This window comes from Alosa sapidissima, chromosome 21, assembly GCF_018492685.1.
Source record: "Alosa sapidissima isolate fAloSap1 chromosome 21, fAloSap1.pri, whole genome shotgun sequence".
Lineage (NCBI taxonomy): Eukaryota > Metazoa > Chordata > Actinopteri > Clupeiformes > Clupeidae > Alosa > Alosa sapidissima.
The window spans coordinates 11,738,161-11,745,660 of record NC_055977.1 but is presented as its reverse complement, the minus strand read 5'-3'; the positions used below and the strand labels follow the sequence as shown (position 1 = coordinate 11,745,660).

The 7,500-nt window shown below is 42.0% G+C and overlaps 1 protein-coding gene across 1 annotated transcript in view; it reads right to left on the bottom strand.

Annotated features, from left to right (window-relative positions):
- gabbr1b (gamma-aminobutyric acid (GABA) B receptor, 1b) overlaps nucleotides 1–7,500 on the bottom strand; it is a 93,675-nt gene that overhangs the window by 27,700 nt on the left and 58,475 nt on the right. The window lies entirely within an intron of this gene.

The window sequence follows — 7,500 nt, the reverse complement described above, 5'->3', positions numbered from 1 at the left end:
AATATTCAGTTCATATAAAGTGAAACAGAAAATATAAATGTGTCTCCCGTGGAAGGCATTCAGCTACATTCAGGTCCCTGAAAACATCTCGGCATATTTTAAGGACATTCAGTCATTACAAGTCTTTACACCACTTGGCAGCATTTGGTGGCTGGTATAAAGGATAAATGAATCATTCCACCATTGGTTTTTCTATGGAGGTAATTATAAAGGCATCAAAATGGAATGTTGGAAGAGAGAGGTTGCAGGACGGCACCTAGTTACCGTTGGGCCAAGTGTATCTGTGTGATTCCCTCTAGCTTGCACAAACCTGTGAAGAATTTAGACAGGCCTTGGAGCTTGGCATGCTGATGCTTACAGTTTGGGATTTTGCCATGCATCAGATGGCCTTTGTCTGTGTATGAAACTGCTGTTTCGGAGGTGGCAAAATGTGAGAATTGTTAATAATGCAGTTAGGAAATGGCTTGGGCTACCACTTAATGGCTAGGTATGGTAGCATTGTATGGAAAAGGAATTTTGAAATGACCAATGACTAGCTTGGTGGAGGAGTCCAAAAGTGCTAAGACCAGTCTGGATATGACTCAGAGATGTCACAGTGACAGTCTATAAGGATCCAGTCATCAAGAACTCCGTGAAAACAAGGAAGAAGTGAAATCCATTGGAAGCAGTTAAGCAGGTACACGCTGTGTGTGCAGCATAGGGCAAGCACACACAAGTCCAGTGGAGATGTTAGAGGCTTTGTAGCAAAGTCAGTCACAACACCTCTGTCTGGTTTTCGAGCACGATGACTGAAAGGAGGTATAAAGGAGTTGCTGCTGGGGCTGCTGAAAAGGCAAACCAATGGTTACGGCGAAGGCACTCACAGACTACTTGGGGTCATGTTTTTTTCCCTGAACTGACTGAGAGATATGAAATCTTGTCGCTGTGTTTCTGGAGTGGTACTTGAAGTCTCTGTAACGTCCCACGGTTAGGTCTGCTGTGGTCATTTGTTTTGGCATTCAGGCTACTGGTGGTGCCGTGAAGGACAACCTTGAAGGACAACCAAGGCTTTTGTAGCAGTGCATGTTCTGCTGTGACGGAGGGCCTTTCCTGATCCAGGGTACAACATGTGGCGTCTTTGTGACTACCACAAGCCAACTGTGCATTGCTGTAGAATCTTGCGACATATTGTGTGTAATGTGAAATGGGCTTGGTTGTTGAACTGCCACTGTGGGAAATAGCACAAGGTAGCCTGGCACAAAGTCCAATAAAAAGAAAAAACACAAAAATGAACTCATCGTTACTGTATCAGCACAACAACAAAAGCCCCAAAGGTTTCATAATGCTTTGACAGATTTTTTCCATGGATTTATGAAAACAAAAATCAAAGAAATGACCCCTCGCTGTGTTCAAATATTGTCTCATATGTGTTGCTATTTCTGTTTGGTAGGCTAATAAATAAAATTCAGCGAATGCCCTTCAAACTCCATCACTTTGTGTGTAGATCACACATACTGTATTTTACTCGAATTCTGACTCGCGGGCATAACTGCATGGGCCACTGGAGTGAGTGCTGGAGTAGACTCATCCCCCCCAGGTCAAACGGAGGGTTCGAGTGGCTGTTGTGTCCAATCAGAGTGAGCAAGTGTGGATGTCAGCTGGGATTCCCCCGAGTGCAATTGCGGAACGAAATGTTTGTCGAAAAGGTTGGAGTGTTTGTCTAGACCAGAGAGGATTGAGCTAAAATAGTGATGGTTTTGTTTACTGAGAGAATGAGTTAACTGTGCTGTCATTGATTGCTTTAGACTAAGACGTTCAGTTTACAAGCATCTTGCCATTATCATATAATATTATGTTGTTTTTGTTTCAGTTTCAATTTATTTGTAAGGCACAGTGTGCAATTAAAACATAAATGTAAACATTTGATGCATTGCACCAGAGTTAGCCTTGGGCTAATTTACATCTGTAGTCCCACAGAAAGCACAAATACAATATACAAATACAAATACAACATTTTAAAAACAAAACATCGCTCAATAAGTAAGAAAAAAAAACATGTAGCAAATATCAAGAAGTTACATTTGTATTTGTGTGTCGCTTTGGACAAAGGCGTCTGCAAAGTCCCATAACCATAACCATAACCATCATTTTGAACAACTTTCAAATATTAATATTATTAATATACTATAGAAAACTGTAATCTATATCCAAGGTGCTGTAGCCTATCCACAGTATACTGCAAACGCTGATGCTATTCCTCTCCTTAAAAAAGACCAACAGACGGTTGTTTACCAAATACCCAGCGTCTACAGTAGGTGTTTCACTAAAACCCTTCCCAGCGATGCCTCCGACATATTAGACAGGAGTCTGTGGCAGCAGCAAAGTGATTATACTGCCCACTGGCCTTTTATACCTTTCAGGTCACTCTATTTGAGCTGAGGCTCTGTGGCCGTCACGGTCTAGCGCCTCTCATTGAGAAGCGCCGGCGGCTCTGATCCTCTCCCGACAGCCCAGAAATGAAGAGGAGTCCACTTTGGATGTCCATTTCTCCCACTTGCCCCCCTCCTGCACACCGTCTCTTGCTTTGTGAGCTGAGCTCATTTGGCTTCTCATCTGTCGTCGAAAAAAAACCCAGCGGGCTTCTCCGCGTCCACCTTAGAATTATAAGGTTCTATCTACGTTCTGAGTAGTTCTGAGATATTGATCTTTTTAGAATTCCATAGAGTTCTACTGATAAGCGGAACAAACCTCTTAAGATATAATGTCCAAAAATGTATACAACTACAAGAAACACCTCACCTCACCTTCTTAAGGTGTCACAGAATAAGAACATGTCAATAACTCAATTTTGACAAAAATGTCAGATAGAACCTTATAATTCTAAGGGGATTCCTCCGTCACCTTCTAATATGTTTAAAAAATTATGTAATGTGATCCAATCTCTGTTCAAATGAAAGCTTTTCAAATGGGGGGGGGGCAGAAAACTGCTCTGTTATATCTAATTGCCATGCTAGTTAGCTCTTTGGACTCAGACTTGCAAGGTATGAATGAATCGTCTGCATTGTTTTTTTTCACTCTCTCTCTCTCTCTGAACTGAGAGAGGACATGGAGGGGGGCGTCCATCTGTTCGTCCCTTTGAAGGCGTGATCAGACCAGCACCCCCTCTGCCGTAATTCCAAGTGGGTCAGCCAATGCCGTTTTTTTGGCTCCGAGGGCCGCAGTATGGCCTTGATTTCCTGTGGGCACTGCGAAGGTTTGATGTTCTTGATTTTATCCTTCAAAGTGGACTCTGCATGGGATATGTCATTTGTGACATTATGAGTGCACTGCTGCTACAATTGGACTCCCGTAAAAAAGAATTCTTAGGTTCCAAAAAAAAAACAGGCTGCTTAAAAGTTTTCATCTTATTTGTGTCACTCCACAAAACCGTATTAAAATGCAAATATGTAGTCCTTGACAGGGCTTAAAGCAATGGCGTAGAGTCCCATCCAAAAAACCTCAAAGGAAACTATGTCTGAAAATGCAAAGATTAAGTTTACATTAAAACCCCAAAATGTATCCAATGGCAGAACTGGTTATCATATGCATAGAGCTACAGCTACAGCTTTTCGTATTCATTCAGCATAGAAACACAGGGCTCCTTATAATTCCTGTCCATGGTCTGATAGGTGCATCCAAACAGACAGCAGGAAAATGTTTTCTATGCTAATGCTCTCAGGAGTTGATTTGTCCTTCTCTCTAATGGCTGCAGAGCTCCTTCTGCTGTTCTCAATGTCTCACCCAATCAGCACGCATTTGTATTGTAGCTTCACTGTGCCTTTCTCCTATAGACATAATGTAAAGCTTGTTTGGTGTTTGATGATTTCATAGACCACCTTTTACTGCCCTTGCTGGACCTTACAACAAGCATAAAGCTTGATGCCACCCAAGGGAAGCAAATGCTTGTTTTTTTTTTTAATGAGTGTAAACCCCAATCCCCACAGGTAAGATAAACTGAAGCCATTTTACTGCCCTTCTTATTACTCATTCATAGAGAGAGTTTTGTTAAAGGCTTAGTCGATGGAAGTTCCCCTGAGTTCTCACATAGGATTCTTTTTTTCAATTTTTTTTTTCAGTGAACTGCTAAAGTTCTGAAACGTGTACCCCTTGGATATGATTAATTTTTCATTTCATTTCTGGGGCTTTTCTCTGGCTTTCCTTGAAAATGAGAGTTAAAAATGTGACAGGAAATCAAATGGCGAGCGATGGGGAAATGGACTGAGAATTGACCTCGAGGCCCCAGCTGTGGCGCAACTGGCTGGGGCACCTGCACCGTATGCCGGCGACCCAGGTTCGATTCCCGCCCCGTGGTCCTTTCCGGATCCCACTCCGACTCTCTCTCCCACTCACTTCCTGTCGTTCTCCACTGTCCTATCTGATTAAAGGCATAAAAAGCCCCCAAAAAATATACTAAAAAAAAAAAAAAAACGCTAAGCTACCGATCCTTCCTTAACATTTATTTAAATATGCTAATCTGAGAGTTTAAAGTTTTACGCCCTACCTTTGATGCATTACCTTTGATGCATACATTCACTCTGAGGACGAACACTTAACACTTAAAAAGCCAATCTCACCTGCTCTTTCACCTCTATCAATTTTATTCTCGTCTGTGCTGCCTTCATCAAATATCTTGGCCCTTGCCACTCTTCTTTATCATTTTCTCTTCAGATGCAGCCAAAGTACTGCCTGCCCGACCTCAATTGCTCAGCCGTCACTCATTCCTGCACACTGCAATGCTGCTTTGGCAGCTGTAATTGTACAGGGTGGCATGTGCCAAAGCCGTTCAGTAGTCAGGCCCCTGCATGGCACCATTAGTTTTACTACTTAAACTGGTTGCTCTATTTTTGGCAACCAGATAAACGACCTTCACCCACCCACATTGTTATAACGTCCCCACTGGGTTGCATAACATTAGTCATACTTAAAATTTAAATACCGGATGTGATGAGATTTCCCCTTTACAAAATGAGCAAAGTTACATTCAGGGTTTTGAGTCATCGTGTGGCCTTTGATGAATTGAGGCACGCTGGAAAAGCAGTTTGTTACCTTGTTTGAAGCAATGAGGAGGATAAGGAAGTATCTGGCCCTGCACACTTTCCCTCTAGCCGAGTTCATTACTCTACGGAGCTCAAGGGAAGAATAATCGCATTGTCTATAATTAATGCAGACAAGACATTCTCTCGCCCAAAACAAAAATCTCCTCTAACCAAATCAAGCTCCTTCACCACCGAAAACCTAGAAACCCTAAAAAACCCTAACTCCTCATAGCTGAAATAATGCTATTTCGCTCACTCACACACTGCTATTACCCCCTCCCAGCCAACCAGCGTACGCTGTAATTCAGAGTGAAACGCTACAGCACAGCTTTAACCATGAACAGAGAAGAAGTCAGCCACACAGATAACTGTCATTCAGGAGGCTGGTTCATACCATATAGTTAGACAGAGAATGGATGTGTTGGGGAGAGAGAGAGAGAGGGAGAGAGATAGGTGTGAGAGGATGAGACAGAGAAACAGTGTGAACAGAGACAGAATGACAGAGAGATAGCGAGAGAGAGAGAGAGAGGGAAAGAGAGAGAGAGAGAGAGAGAGAGAGGGATTCATTACACCTTTCCAGGCATCAGTCAGCTTAGGGATGAAACCAAAGCAGACAGAGATGGCAGAGGGAAGGAGAAGTGCACCTCTTTGATGGTTTCATGCTTGCACAGATTTTCAGTTCCCATCTACAGAGGCAGGAACTGAAGGGGCTTATTAAGAAGAGAGAGGAACACGGGCAGGAATTCACACATCGACAGCCACACAGCCACACACACACACACACACACACACAGACAGGAAGGAGGGGGAGACACAAATCAAAAACAGATTCGAAGGTACACTGAATAAAAGGGGGATGACACGGAAACAAAATAAACAAAAAAGGCAGACACCGACAAGGAAATGTGTGTGATGATGATGCAACCTTAATGAGCTATATATAACATTGGCTGAGTGTGAGACTGAGCTCTGTAAAATCAAAGCTGTTTCATCACGAACGTCATTCACACACACACACACACACACACACACACAGGTACGCACAGACATACACACACACGCACGCATGTATATACACACACACACACACACACACACACAAACACTCTGTCACACGTTCTCACAGTCACACATGTCATGAGCACACACTAGCAGTCATGAACAGTCACACACCTCCCAACACACACACACACACACAAACGCACACACACATGCATGCACGCACGTACAAATAGTCACTCGCACACACACAGAGTCGCCCACACACACAGGCACTCATGACTACACTGACACACAAGCAGTCATGAACAATCACACATGCACATTCTCACACGTCACCTGAATACACAATTTCACTGGTGACTGACAGCTGGAGTGAGAGGACCTAAAAACCTGTGTGTGTGTGTGTGTGTGTGTGTGTGTGTGTGTGTGTGTGTGTGTATGTTGCTTGTAAAAAGTTTATACTAAACTGTGGCATTGTACTGTATGCATTATTGTAAATGGACTTCAGCTTTATCCATGTTGCATCACAATACAGATTAGGGATGGGTGATATAGACTTAAACCTATAGATAGATGACACAGACTTTTAAACTACAGTAGTTTATGGTATATTTTGTGATAATGGCCACAAGTCCTATCAGCTTATGACCATGCCAACACAACAACTATGACACAGCAGCAAGTTTGAACTCCGCCTCCTGGCGCTCTTATTCTCATTCCAACCATGAGCGGCCCACTTTGCAGCACATATGTAAATGTTTTATTAGTGCAAGCGCCTCATGCTTATACATCCTTAGTACATTGTGGATCCTTGATTTTACTGTCCTTATCATGTGGATTTGTTTTTTTTTTATCATCCTGCTTATGTTGTAGTGTATGTTGTGTGTGATGTCTTAAGCTACTGGGACCTTGAATTTCCCCTTGGGGATCAATAAAGTATATCTATCTATCTATCTATCTATCTATCTATCTATTAACTATATCATTAGGGTCGCAATATGACACATTCTTATCATGGGGAGGAATGATGCACCAAGAATGATACAGTATGGGACAACCATAACACAGAGATGTGCTAAATTACCCTTTACCTCCACAATGTCATGTGTATACATTGTACTGTGAAGTCAATAATATATTTTTAAAATTAAAATCAATATGATATATTTAAGGCTATTTTACTCAGAATGCCACTGAATGTACAATACTCATGTACAATATTTTGTACTCATGTACAATATTTTGCATGCCTTACTTTGCATGGATATGCAGGCATCTGTGAGTGCAGATTTAAATTCAACATGATTTGCCTTGATATATAGTTGCAGAGGAAAGTACCATAAAAAGTGATCCCAAATGTGAGGTTGTGCATTTTTGTAATTTCATGCAATTTTATGTATGTATGTATGTATGTATGTACATTATGCACGGTATGCATGTATGT